This window comes from Dipteris shenzhenensis, chromosome 29 (genome assembly GCF_047967505.1).
Source record: "Dipteris shenzhenensis isolate YYH24624 ecotype China chromosome 29, Dip_SZ_1.0, whole genome shotgun sequence".
In the NCBI taxonomy this organism is placed as follows: Eukaryota; Viridiplantae; Streptophyta; class Polypodiopsida; order Gleicheniales; family Dipteridaceae; genus Dipteris; species Dipteris shenzhenensis.
The window spans coordinates 26,355,218-26,370,247 of NC_141624.1; the positions used below are offsets into that span (position 1 = coordinate 26,355,218).

At 44.2% G+C, this 15,030-nt stretch overlaps 1 long non-coding RNA gene across 1 annotated transcript; it reads left to right on the forward strand.

Annotated features, from left to right (window-relative positions):
• Window positions 1-7,255: 7,255 nt before the first annotated feature.
• LOC147882641 (uncharacterized) lies at window positions 7,256-14,374 on the forward strand. Its single transcript, XR_015543847.1, has 2 exons — window positions 7,256-7,689; window positions 14,256-14,374. It is a non-coding gene; the product is annotated as an uncharacterized LOC147882641 (long non-coding RNA).
• Window positions 14,375-15,030: the final 656 nt, after the last annotated feature.

Below are 15,030 nucleotides of genomic sequence, written 5' to 3' on the forward strand. Positions count from 1 at the left end.
TGGAGGCACAACAGTAGAGGAAGAAAACAAGAGTAGTGGAAAAACTTGTGGTCTCAAATCTAGAACCAATGGAGCATCATCCTGCCGTCCATGTGGTGCAGGATGCAAGTCCTTTTTGTATTCATCTTTGAGCTATATCTTGCTATCTGTCTCCAGATCTGAGCGTTAATTTTATCATACATGTTTGTGTACATACACGGAGTAGGATCCATATCAGTAAGTTCTCTTGTGATCTATGTGTCAGCTTTCCACAAAAGACAACGAAGGGAAGTGGCCCCCTCCTTGCTGCTCACAAGGGGGCTGAGCCTCATTAGATTGGAACAATGAAGTTTCTGGCCTTAATGAAGTAGCAACAACTTGAGGGGGCATCATTTTACAAGCAAGGCTAAAAAGCTGTAGCCTCACCTCCCTCGATCAACATGACACGAAGGAAGAGCCGCACAAAAGTGCAGCCTGAACAGGCACCTAGGTACTGGAAAGGACCCCCCTAGAAGTTCTCTTTTGACACCTGCCAATGGCTTGGACTTCATCTCTAGGTGCAAGATTTGTAGTGTTGCAAATGTGTCATTGGCCAGCCACAGGCGTGGCTGGACATAGCAGAACTTCTGTAGCCAGAAGATGGGCAAACTGCAACAGAGAGGGCAGAGGGAAGTGCATACAAAAGTGCAACATGAGTTGCCATCCAAGAATGATGCCTGCAGGCAAGAAGTGAAGAACGCTGAAAAGTAAAAGGGGAGCAGAGAAAGTTCAAGACTGACAGAAATTGCTCAGATAGCATTGTAAGAAGACGGGGATCGGGCATAGATGAGAAGGGGATAGAACATCAGGGACAAGGAAATCGAAGGGGAAAGGAGATAGAGAGAGTGGAGGAGAGAGTAGAGTGTGCATGGGTAAGAGAGAGCAGGAGAGCTGTATAGAGATGTCACATTAAATGAGGTACAATGCAAGCAATTTTATACTTTCTCCAAAAGTGCTTAGAGCCCTTTTCTGCTAAAACAACCCCTAATGCCGATACTGCCAAACCTCTGCTATTTTAACCTGTTTCCCCCCTCTATTACAGCAAATTTGAGGACAGCAACAGTGTCTCCATCAAACCAACTGATAACCCTTGCCAGAACAACAATTCACAACAGCCATACAGTCGGCCTGAAGCCCTTCAACCCTGTTATATTATTGTAACAGCACTTACAAAAATTACCGCTGTTAGGTGTATTTCTCTGCTCAATGATGCGGACTATGCAGAGATCACCTGGTAGTTAAAATCATCCAAGCATATTTGGATATCCAATCTGAAATACAGCAATGATTGGTGATGGTACTCTATGCAAGCTGGATCTACGCATTTAAATTGCTCTGCCTCAGAAACTCGTGCGTTACAGCAGTTGACACGAAAAGCTTAGATAAGTCACACTTACTTTCTTTTTATAAAACCTTGACAACAATGTATGAGTCTCCACAAGAATTTGTTTTATACATCTTTTCTAAAAAGCCCGAAGGCCTGTTACATCCCGGAAGCTAAATTGTTTCGCGAAATCTGCAAAGCAACAATCCAAAAAGAAAGGCTAAGGTAAATACCCACGACTAAATAGCCACTGATTCACGAACTTCTTCATGTGTAATTTGAAAAAACAGAGATCGGCGCTCCTAATCAACTAAAGTACAGGGCAGAAGGACAGACCAGGAATCCGTATTGGATGCACTTGTTAGGTAGCGAGCTCCTCCAAAATTCGGTCGTAAAAACAACTTTTGACTCCCTCTCCCGTGCTAGGCGGGGGCTCGCTCCATTTGTTGCTTGATTTGAGAGCAGCAAAGAAGATGCTAAGAAAATGGGCAAAACTCTTCCCGGCTTTTGGAAGCTCACGGTTTTTAAAATACCGAACAATCGCTCGGGCGATGGCTCGGGGGATGGAATGGAAGAACCACGAGAGGACCTCGGCCCTCACGCGACCTCGCTGATAGCTCAAGGGATGATTTCGCGTCGCTTTTGTGCTGCGAACGTTAAAAGGATTCCTTACTCTTGGTTCCATGGTTGCCTTCGCAAAGAGAGAATGGCAGAAGAGGAAGAGGCGGGGAGCAGAGAAAAGGATCCAGATTTCAGCTCAGGGATACGGAGCAGCTTCCAGGCAAAAGAGGATGCTACGATGGGATGAAGCGGCTATGGCGGATAGTACTGGCTATGGCAGATGGTGGAAGCCGTCGATGTGGACAGACAACGGAAGCATGAGGTGGGTAAAGTCGTTGCAGTTTGCATCAGCATATTCCCGGTCTTGTGAAAGGTGCAAGCTGTCGTTTGCTACTCTCAACTGTCCAGAGTGCTGATAGAAACGATGCTTGAGATGCTTGCTTGCCAGGAATCATGGATTGATTGATTGGATAATGCGCGCAAATGTGAGTGGAATATTGAAAAGGCAACCTTAGAGCTTGACTTTTGGGTGTTGCTTGAGCTTTCATAAATCATTGCAGTCACCTCGATTGAGGCCATCTTCGATTCCCCTGGCCCTGGAAATTGGAATTGCTACGTTTGTTGGAGCTCGGATGTTTCCTCATCAGATTTGCTGAGGTCTGGGCTCTTCTCATCATCCACAACAACGCGGTTCTGACCTCATCCTACAGTCCATCCAAAGCTTTTCTCATCTGTTTGTTCTTGCACCAAAGTCTTTTGTCAACTTCAGAGTCCAGACCATCTCTATAGTTCGGATTCCTAATCGAGGTGGGAACACGTTTTTGCGAAGGAAAAGGTAAGGGACTACTACGGGAAAAAAGTAAAAGTAAAAGCAACTAACTATAAGTACGTCAAAGCAACCAATGGAAATCAGCATGCTGAATCCGTGATGTTACTTTTTGCAACTCAGATCAAGGGCCGATTGGCTATCATAAGCATGTGCCATGGAAACATCCTGCTCTACGAGAGCTGAGAAAGACCATCTTAGCCAGGCCAGATCACTACTCAAGTACCATCATTGTTCTATGGCATGCAACAAACAGAAACAAGCTGGCAAAATTTGGAGATGGGTCTTACAGAAAAGAGTTGGCAAACTGTGATCGATTGAAATTCAGTCTGAGTTGCACGATTGAAATTCAGTTCAATCCTGTTTTGAGTCTACAGGTTCTAAGTAGAAATCTACACTAATTACACGGCTTTTTATAAATTTCTACCCACTATGCTTATATTGGCCCCTTTACATAAGAGGGCATTTCATACCCAAGACATTTCACACGGTTTGATGCCGTATGGAATCATTAATGCGATTGCATTCATGTTATCACAAAAGATTGTAGTAGATTCCCCTCATGTTCAATCACAAGAACATTTTGCTAAAATCATATACTCTATCTCTATTCGAGACAAAGCAACTCTCTCTCACTTTTTGCTTGACCATACTATGGAATGTTGAACAAGCAAGGATGTAAAACTAGTTGGTGACTTTGCATCTGGTATCACTGAATCCTATGGGTCGTGGTCTTTGTTGGATTTGATGTTAAGTGGTAGATAGTATAATCTCTATTCTAATAAAGAGCAAGCATGTTGGAGCACATTGTTATGGAATGCCAAGGCCCAAGACAATGTTAGGGAAAATAAGTGCCAAGGCCCATTTCTATGTAGGAAACTCTACTCATACACTGATACGACTCAGACTCATTGAGGGACAAAATACTCACCTTTTGGCATGAGGCCAAAGGGGCCTCAATGGCTCTTAAGTGTCCATTTTCCCTTCGTTTGAGTGATGTGCACAATTTCTAGAAACATGTGTGTGTCAAACCCCAAGGAGTGTTGCTTTTGAAGGTTGGAATAGCAATCTAGAGAAGCTTCAATGAATTACTATCCTTTGATTGAATTTCTTGGAGAATGGCTCACCCATGCTTGATTGTGAATGGATTGTTTTCAACCTTGAGTGGCAATGCGATAAGGTCAATTGTACCACATCCCATGGCTCAAGGTGCAATGTAGCAATGCCAATGTATCCTAACTAATGGTACCACATACCATGACTTGGGATGCAGCACAAAGACGAGTCCCCATGCACACTCCATCTCACAACTACCCATCTCTTGCAAACCTTCAAAGAAAGGAGTGCCTAGCGGATGCTCCAGCCTTGGCATGGACATATCCAGAGGCCATGCATAAAAAGCCAATTGCCTAGTTTTTGCATGGGGACTTGCTTTGTCACTCTATTAGGCTTCAAAATTTGCAAATGGAGGTAGATCATGGTGGCATGGTGATCACCTCTAAACAAGCACCAGCCAAAACACAACTACATATACATACATACATGCAAGAGAGAGAGAGAGAGAGAGAGAGAGGTATGGTATACATTACTTTAAATTTTAATATTAATAGTCATGATTTCATCAATGGTCTTTGTATTAGCTTTCTTTGTCTTTTTGTTGATTTTTCGTTCATTGTTCTATGTGACGTGCACTCAAGTATATCTTATAGGATATGGAATGAATGCCCCAAGATTTTCGCTCAAAATTCCCATATGTTAGTTGAAGGTGAGGTGGAGGTGGACCATGGAATACAGTTATAAATGGTGTCCTCATTAATGGGGGATTGGGAATGGGGAACATTCAATAGTGATGATAGTGTAATTGAATATCACAAATATAGGGTTGAGAGCCAAATAAAATATGGTCTATCTTGCACATGCAAGATTTTAATATTCAGTGGCCCACAAATTAGTATCCTCTCATTTGCTTTGTTAAACTAGAGGGGGATGGCTTTGAAAAGGCCCCTCTTCTCTTAATCCAACGGACTTTTGCATGGCAGTACTCGTTAAGTTAAATGAATATTTAAAGACCCACAAAACCACAGTATCCCACATACCCTCGATCAGAGTACTAAGTTATTTAATGAATATTTAAAGACCCACAAAACCATAGTATCCCACATACCCTCATCATTTCGATGTTGATGTTCTTCATGCGTATGCATGGGAGAGCTCAAACACGTAGGAATTGATTCTACATCCCATTTAGAGATATAAAGTAAAAAAGGCATAACTTTCTAACAAGACAATTACAAGCACTTGAATGCTTTTAGACTTTCAAATCCTAGGTGGAGAAAGAAGGTCAAAAATATATAAAAGCAATGAAGGGAATCCAACTCTTACAATTTAATAAATTTTAAAAATATAGTGGAATAAGAACACAATGAAATTAACCTATTGCCAATAGAGATTTGTTAGAGCACATCTCTATTGTAATAAAGAGCAAGCATGTTAGAGCACATTGTTATTGAATGCCAAGGCCCAAGACAATATTAGAGAAAATAACTGCCAAGGCCCATTTCTATGTAGGAAACTCTACTCATGCACTCATATTACTCAGACTCATTGAGGGACAAAATACTCACCTTTTGGCATGCGGCCAAAGGGGCCTCAATGGCGCTTTAATGTCCATTTTCCCATCTTTTGAGTGATGTGCACAGTTTCTAGAAACATGTGTGTGTCAAACCCCAAGGAGTGGTGCTTTAGAAGGTTAGAATAGCAATCGAGAGAAGCTTCAATGAAGTACTATCCTTTGATTGAATTAGTGGTATTCTTGAAGTCATGCTTCTTGTAGAATGGTGACTTCTCTCCCATAGCCTGTGCACGTGAGGTAGTGGATTTGCAAATTTTGAAAGGTTGATTGCAGGTCAAGATGTTCACACGTGAAGATTTCAACTCATGACCTGCCCTTCTCATGATAGCCCCCTTCCATTTACGTCTTCCATTGGAGGGCGACTTCTCTCCCAATTAGAGCGTGTGCGCATGAGGTAGTGGATTTGCAATTTTTGAAAGGTTGATTGCAAGTCAAGGTGTTCACACATGACATAAGTGATTTTTTTGGAATGGTTACTTTTGCTTAGAAAATTAGTTGCCTATGGACCTCGCCTCCCAAGGAGGGGCTCAAGCAGAAACCAGGAGTCATCACTAACTTTTGCACATGAGGTAGTGGATTTGCAATTTTTGAAAGGTTGATTGCAAGTCAAGGCGTTCACACATGACATAAGTGATTTTTTTTGGAATGGTTACTTTTGCTTAGAAAATTAGTTGCCTATGGACCTCACCTCCCAAGGAGGGGCTCAAGCAGAAACCAGGAGTCATCATTAACTTGGATTGGCTATAGCCCACAGCCTATTTGTAGATTTTGGTTTGCAACAAGCAAGAGTTGAAAAAACTAGGAATTGCAGGTAAACTTACCGGGGATGCATATGCATGTGAACATACAAAAAGCCAAAACCTTTGTTTTTTTTTTTGCGAATGAGGCCTCAAATTAAATTGGAAACCCATAGCCTCACATGAACGTGAATACTTTTATGTTTTTTTAATGATTTTTGAATCCAATTGGAAACCCTAGAGTTTTCTTGAAAATTTGGAAACCCATAGCCGCATTAATTTCTTGGAGGACAAAGCTGTTAATGTTTTTAGAGGACATTCCCACGTAAATGATTTGTAAGTGCTATTTCTTTGAGGAGCCTAAGAAAAGGTGTTGTGCATGAAATCCAAGTGCAACCTTGGCTATAGAGGAGCTCACCATTCTCATGGCTAACTTCATGGATTTTGGTGAAGTTAGAAGACGTTCCCACGCTTGGCATACCTAGCAAAAATGTTGGGGAATGCCTGGGCTTGAAACGTTCCCACGCATGGCCCCTGAAATGTAGGGATTATCATTGAGCACTTGTAATGCTGTGCGGTGGAGACGGAAATAATCCCTCTCCACCCGAGCATTACGAGGTCAAGTCCGAATAGTTCCATGAATTGGTTTTTTCGTGATCACATATGTTGGCACAAGCGTGCAGAGGCGGGGTCCATCCTACTCGATTGCCTCTGTGGGGACGGCTAAGCTGTGCACTGCGCGGGTGCGGGGGCATATTTGCGAGCTCAAGCAGGCCGTAAAAATACGCAAAGAGCGAATTTCAGGAGGTTACAAGTTACAACCAATTGCTAGAGTGTGCTCTTCCAACTCGAGGGGGCGAGTGGCCCAGGCCCCAGTACCAACTGTCTTAACTGGACGCACGTGAAAAGCAAGCGTGATGTCAACACTGCTCGGCAAGTTGCAACTGTCGTTGTCCACGTCCTCCAATCGACAGCTGTCCTTAAAAGTTGACTTTGCCGCCACAATCTCTGCTATACGTTCCGGGCTTCCCGGCACTTTCTGTTCGAACTTAGATTCTTGTCGGAGTACGTTTGTCGGAGATAATTTCCGTCACTCTCTGTTGCCATTTTGCCGCCAGATTTGTACGTTTATCCTCCTTCAGTCTACAGCGATTGCTTGCTGCTGGGTTTATGGTGTCGATTGATTTCTTGACGATGTCAATTGCTCACACTGCGCTTGCCGATTGATCATCTTCACCATCGCCATCGTCTCCATCTCCTCTGTTTCCACACACCTTTCTCAGCTCCATTGTCTTTGCTCCGCATCTGTCACTGATCCTTTTCCGTAGCTATGGAGTCGTCCAGAGTCCGTGCCTCCCCCAACAAATCTATGGTGCCAGATTTTGTTCCCCATCCGAGAGGGCGTGTGAAGGCCGCCGTCTTCTCATGGTTTCTCGATTTGATGACCTGCATCCCCCGAGCTCTCGTGAAATACATCATTCTGTGCTTACACAACCGTAAGCTGCCGAACATGGGAGGCAACTACGCCCTGTTTCCCGGGAACATCACGAGTACCTGTGCCGAATTCAAAGACGTGCTAGGCAAGGAGAAGGTATGACATGTATAGCAGCTCAAAGCTGAAATGTGTCCGTGTGCTACGATCTACCTAAATAGGAAGAGAGCGCTAGCCAGGCGAGAAGATAATGCAATTTTATGCAAGCTTGTCGATCGAAAGCCCTGACAGCCCAGAAGTCCCTGCCTGTATGGCAAACGTCTTCTTCTTCCTCCTCTCTGCTTGTGCTCGCTGAGCCGCGTGATGGCGTTCGTGAGGAGAAGCTCTCTCCCTTGCCCATTTTGTAGCCGTCGCCAATGTTGCTGCGCTTCTAGCTTAAGGTTCGATTCACCTTTGGCTGCGTCGCATCGCCTACCTTAACTACCATTTCCCCTTTAGTTTCGGCTTTCCTTTTAGAGCCAAGCCATACGCTCTTGGAGCGTGGCCCAAACGAAAACAGTTTGTCCAGCACGGACCTTGCATCAGACCTCGGCCAATTGCGAAGCCGATTGTTGAAGGTGACTGGCTATATCGGGTCACTCAAGGCAGGCTGACCACTTCCTGCAAGGCCTGCAACGGTCGCTCATTCGTCTAGTGCAACCTGCCTGCAAACGCTGCAGAAGGTGCAGCAGGTTAATAGGCCGGTTTACAAAGCTCTGCCCAAATAAACCATGTGGCCTCAGCGGAGCAGGGTAACTGCGCACTGTAAGCCTCGCATGGCTTGGCTCTTAGAGTGGCTTCTATTGAAATTGCTTCCATGATTTCCCACTAAGACCAATGGCCTTTCTCCGATCTTACCTGTACCCCATGGCTTGTAATATCAGTTGGGCCCCCAAACGTCTATTGAATCAGGTAGAGAAGAGTGTTATGCAGCGCAACCGTGTTTGCGATCAAGTTTCTCCCTTCTAGCTAGCATGTCTCAAGAAGATTGTCAACTGATTTCAGCATGCTGATTTCCATTGGCTGTTTTGAGTTACTTACGAGGTGTCTGCTTGCAGAATCCAGCTCTAGGAAGGTCGTCTAAAGAAGGAAATTGGAAGCTCGTCTCTGACTTCAATTACGTTCAGTTGCTCATTCTTTGTGTCTGCTTTCAGAGATTGACCTCTAGCTCTCTATCACTGCAGATGCTATCATGCTGCATTTTACAATGAAGATGTAATTAACTATCCTTAGAGCACTGAAGCTAGCACAGTTTTAGATGGGCCTTTGGTTTGTCTTTCCTCGAGCTCTTGTTTCTCTGAACATTTTTACTAGACAGAGGATTGTCAAGGCCAGGGAGTATAAGGGACCATGAATAAAGCTGATTTCATGGGCTAAATGGAGTCATTATTCCTCTTAGTCTGCTTTTAAAAGGTGGTTTTCCAGTTGCTTCATGCTACTCTGTGGTTTGCAATATTGGGCAGAGCCAGCACCCATTTGAACAAGGCTTTTCAAACTGCTGCATGCTTCAAGATGCTCAGACAACTGAACGTTTTCAATGGTTGACCCACACTGATACTGCAAGGTGTATGTGGCAGTGTTGAGCTTTTCCCTTCTCAATCCTATATGCAAGAGACCTGTACATACAAGGTTGGTCATTTGATTGGTTGTGCTCTAGATTTCCAGTGGGTAGTTTAATCCACATACCATGGCACGTCTGTACTGAAATTGGCAATCAGACTTCTTTTTGTCCACAGATAAGGTGATTGATTGAGAATGTGAAGGTTAAGCTTCATTTCACTGTCTTTCACAAAACGAGAAGTTGACAATGTTATGTGGAATATCTATTGACAATATCACGATGGAGCTGGCTGCCACATGAGCAGCAAATCTACCTCAGCCATGTGGGCTCGGATGACCAAGGAAAGGGGCTGAATGGCAAAGCATGTGGGCTTTATATATGTTGAGAAATATGTAAATTGAACTACGATATGTGCATAAAACATATTGGTAAAATGGAATGTCCTTATGTGGGCTTAGTTAAGGTAAACACTAAGGCTTATGGTGCATAATGTTTCCTTTCATTTGTTCTTTCATCTTCTTGCGTGTGTGTGTCTGACTCTCTGAGTCATAATGCTCTCACCTTGCTTCATATCCAAGCCATAGTGCTTTTGCCTTTGTCAAGCCATCGTGCTTCCATTCATGCTAGCTCCAGCCTTAGTGTTGAGTCTTGTAGATCACATATCATTGGCATCTGCAGCCATGGCATGGCTGCCTTTGTAGCAGTTCTGCAGTCAGGCATCCTGTAGCAGCAGGTCGGAGCAGGATGACATCAGCCTGTACAGATGCTAACATCAGCAGGTCTGCAGTGCAGTACGACAGCTTGTACAGGGCTGACATGTGGATGAAAAGGGGATGCTCTTATTCCTCCGTCGCCCGCCGCGCCGGGTGGATTCTCTCGTCCAAAATCCTGCCTGCGTGCAGGTTTCTTTATCCCCAACCTCGCAGCAGGTACAGCAGGTATCCGACTGCCACATGGTAGGGTGGGTTTGGTCAGGGCACTGCAGGTCTATACTAACTCTAGTCTGGTGCGATGTGGACAAGTCAACTGTCTTCAGATCCAGTTGGGTCAATCCGTGGCATCCTGCAGGCCACAGACTGGGTCAACATCCTCCAACCCTATTCCTATCTAAAGATGGATTCCCCGTTACTCAGCATCTCCCAAAGCAGTAGAAGCCCAGTAGCATGAGCTCCAACAGGTCGCAGCCTCAGTAGTAGCCCTCAGCCTCCAACAACAGATGACGCAGCAACTCCAGTAGCTCTAGTCAATGCAGCAGGACGAGGGAGCCTACAACACTTCCAGAAGTACATGCAGCTCGAGCAGTAGCAGTTGCAGCAGTCTCTTAAGCAGCAGACCCTCCAGCTTTACAGGATCCCTTCTCTCATGTGGACAGATCACCCACAGCCTCTACAGCATAGTCTCAGCCATGGACAGTCTAGTAGCTACAGAATAGCCCATCAGTGGGGTCTCAGACATGTCCTCTTCAATGAGGAAGACAACAAATGTACAGGAGGGTATTACTGGTGATTGTTAGGCCCGAACAGAAAGGAATGCACATAGTAGTTAGCATACACCACGATGTCCACATTCTCTCTCTCTCTCTCTCTCTCTCTCTCTCCCCCCCCCCCCCCAACCAGTCAGCATCCCACGCCTCTGCACTTAGTTAGGATGGGCACAGTTAGTGAGAGAGTGTTCTAGGTCCCTGCCCTTTACATTGGTACCAAAGCTTCAAAATTTTCACTGATACTGAGAGGAGAGTAGGGAGGGTAGGTGGTGGAAGCAGGACATCTCAGGTGTCTTCTACCTCGAGTAGCCTCTCCATGACTTCCCTCCATCCTTTAGTCTCGGTGGGAGATCCCAAGATTGAGATAGCACAACTAGTCCATGGTGAAGACTCGCCCCTCCGGCAAAATGAAAATGAGTCCCAGAAACCAGTCCAACCTCAGCATGGAGGGTGAGGCAGATTCTTCAACTTATGCGGATGCTCTGCAACTACTACCTTCACTGGCAGTACCTCACCACAGGAGGCACAGGTATCTCCTTTAAACATGTTTGCTATGGTGTAGGCCATGATATAGATGCAGGCTTAGCAAACCAGAAGGCGAAAGAAGTTGCCCTGGAGGCCAAAGAAGAGCGTATTCGGGCATCACAAGAAGCAAAGCAAAGCAGCAGAGCTTGACAGCTTAGTTCTCCCTCCCACCAAGTCTTTGTTTCCAGGGAAGCTAAATTTGACAGATACAACATCTTGTCTTGGCTGAAAAAATTTGACAGCTACTTTTTAGTCATGCTGATTTAGGACAACGAGAAGGCATCTTGATTTCCATGCACTTGACGGCTAGAGTTCATCGATACTTGCCACCATAGTACATGGACCATCTTCATGCCCAGACGCCCAGTACTTTGAGCTAGTTCAAGGGGACATGGAGTTGTTCAACCACTATGTGAATCACTTCACACAAGTTGCCATTCAATTAGAGGTATTAGAAAAGCACCGGTTCAATAAGTTTTTGCACGGTCTTCGGCCTGACATCCAATGGCATTTTTGCAACTTCAAGCCAGCGATGTATGACAATGCTTATTAGCTCCCACAGAATTTTGAGCTCATGAGCAAGGATCGCGGACCCAAAATCCCTGTCAACAATGAGTATCAGGCGATCTTAGGCCCTAAGACCAAAAACACCTCAAATAGCAAGACATCAACAGACAATAAGTTTGGAGGTTTTCTCAATGCAGAGGAAAGCAGAGGCACGACAGGAGCATCTTTGTTATGTGACAAAAGGCACTGTCCCCATTTGCATCCTCCAGATAGTGCCTCCCTTCCATCAAGATCTGCCACAAACTCAGGAGCAGTCTCTGCAGTCTCACAGATGGCAGTAACTCAGCAGAAGGGAGACCCTCCAAGAGAACCGGGTAGTGAGGTTCTCATGTGTTATGTGGGCATGTAGCAGGCAAGAAGGCCACTATCCTTTCGATGGTGGGAGTTTATAGGATTTGTTGGACGAGTCTCTCAACACCAAGCTTTGTCTTCCGACAGCACAATCGGTCATCGTCATAGTGCATAGGAGCCTATTTGTACGAGTGCAATATGGTTCGCTGTCCACCATGCAGTTGTGAGCTGGCAACACCACACCATTTCAGTGCAGCATACTGACAAGAAGGCCTGGGTACCTTTTATGGTGCCTAACATGAGCCACCATAAGTTAGTGGCCAGTCTCGCGATGACTAAACACCAGTAGATCAAGTACAGACCTATTGTTTGGATGGATGCTCTAGATGCATGCTTTAGGAAATGGAAGCAGTGACTACTCTGCCTATGTTACCTAAGCATTTAGGTTCAGAGAAATGCTAGTGATTATGCTATTGCTACAAACTTGTTTCAGGATGTTCAATCTGTAGCTTTTATTAGTTGAAAGATGACATCAAGGCAAACCCCACTCATGCATTGAAGACGTGAAGCATTACTTCTATGGCTCCAAGTTTGGTGTGTTTGTGGATAATACATCACTCAAGTACTTTTGTGGTGCTTCAGACTTGCGAGGTCGTAAGGCTAGATGGTATGCAGGATTTCAATCTAGAAATTGGATATAGACTAATATGGTGGCTTATGCATTGAGTTGCTGAGATCCGGGCTGATCTCTTTCTGTACCTTAAAGGCCTCTATGGTCATGATCATTACGGCAGCCAGATTTGGCAGCATGTCCAAGTTGGGGTATGCCCAAATGAACTAGGTGGTTCAAGTTTAAGGGGGAGAGGAATCCGAGATCAATATTCTATTTGGAGTGCTCTCTTGTTCCGAAAGGGCAAAGTTTACATACCAGAAGTCCAAGACACAGGGAAAAGAGTCCTTTTCAAATGTCAGCTTGTGATGGCATATGTGTTCTCGCTGTGTGCTATTGAAGATTTCAGTTATTTGCTTTGGGATCTTTGGGTGTCATGGAGTTCTCAGGTGATTGGAGAATGAAGGGTCAAGGTCTTCTGGATACTCAGAGGAGGAAGCTTTATGGCAGTTGCATTCGTACCTACTACATGATCTGTTGGAGTCATGGACTCCAAGAAGATTATGGTGCCGACAAAAACAGTTGCCTGTAGAGTCTCCATTGTGGTCCAGTTGCAGAATGCTAGAGAAGTACGTGTTAGACGCAGTTGGAGACTTTGTTTTGGAGATTGGGGAACCAACCAAACCCACCTTGCTGGTCAGCCCTTGAATACAGTTGGTAGTCCATCTTTGGTAGTCCTTGAATACAGTTGGTAGTCCATCTTTGGGCCTAAAGTCGTCCACCATGGAGGAGGGTTGAAGACTAGCCCTTCCCTCCTATAATAGAGGCCATTGGCCTTAACTCTTCTTGGCACTCAGGGGGTCACATGTAGTGACTGTGCCTAGCAAGGGGAGGTGTGCCTGTGAAGCACTGTGTGATGAGGTATCACCTGTGTGTACATGCAGTGTGCACATTGTGCCTGCAGAGGGGTAAGAGTGTCACTTGGTGACATCACACTGCAGCATTGTGATAGCAAAGAGAATGTTGTAGACATCTTTACCAAACCACTCCGTAAAGAGCTTTTCGAGAAACACCGACAAGCTTTTGGTTTGATGCAGAGGAATGACATTCCCATTAAAGGGGTGTGATGGAATGTAATGCTCAGTCCTTCAATTCCCCATAATCATCATCTTGAGGGAAGGCCTACTTCATGATGTTGATCTTGAGGGAAGGTGTTGAGAGACCACGCTCAATATCATGCGATTACATGCGCATAGCACTAACACATATAGAGTGCTATAAAAGAAAGGGTTAGATGCCCTAACCCTAAATGGGTTTGTATATATTCTACCTTTTCAACTAAATCTAGTGTATAGTTAGTTATTTGTGGTGTGCCCTCTAAGTTGTGCCCTCTCTCCTCATCTCCACTCTTCTCCTCTCCCCTCTTCATATTTTGTCACTAAATATATGTACGAAAAGCAGCAATGCAAGCCCAAAAGAAAGCAGTGCATAATATAAGGAGAATAATCCAAGGAGACATCAAATAACTTGTGGAAGATCCTTGAGACTAAATAGAAACACATACTGTAAATAACAAATACGTGATGTAGCTAATGTTTTGATCATTTCTTTCAACCAATTGATGAAAGATCTCTCTTTTTGGTGTGCAGTTAGGGTCAGGTATGGGATGAAGCTTCCCAAATGGGGGAAAGTTCATCTGATAATGATCAAGGAGGATTGGATGATGAGTTCTAGATATTTAGAAACTGAAATGAGATGCAGACATGAAGCTGGGATGTTGTGTAAATATTTGGACACTTGATTGACTATGAACCGGTTTGTTTCCTAAAAGAATATATGTTGATTGCTAAACACTTTATTTGTGAAAGCATTGGAAAAACCAAAGCTAGTTATTCTTATTGACTCTGCCCTCAATTTCGTACTTTTCAACTATGTCAATAATTGATCTGTTAATGGTTAGTAGGTACGTGCATTTTACTGTTGTTTTGTCAACCTGCGATGTCTTCTTAGCGCTTTTTAGAAAGTACTTAGAGATTGCTCATGAATACTAGCAAAAATAGGGGCAAAATTAGAGCCAAGAGAATGACTACATTATAGGAACCATAGAAAATCTCGATGTACTTGCTAGACAAGGGGATATCGAGGCTTAAGACAATGTTATCCTGGCAAGAAGAGATTTTGAAATCCAAGAGCAAATCAGATTGATGAGAGTAAAATATGCTACAAAGACTTGTGGGCTAGAAAATTTGACAAACCAAGCAAAGAGACTTTCAAGCTCATTAGAAGGAAAAGGACTAACAAGGAAATTCATCTACAAAAAGAAAATGACTCAAATTTGGCTCCCTTCCCTAAGGAAAACATGCAAATAATTCACTAGCAATTTCAAAATCTTTTTTCCACATTTGTAGAACCAAATGGTGAAGT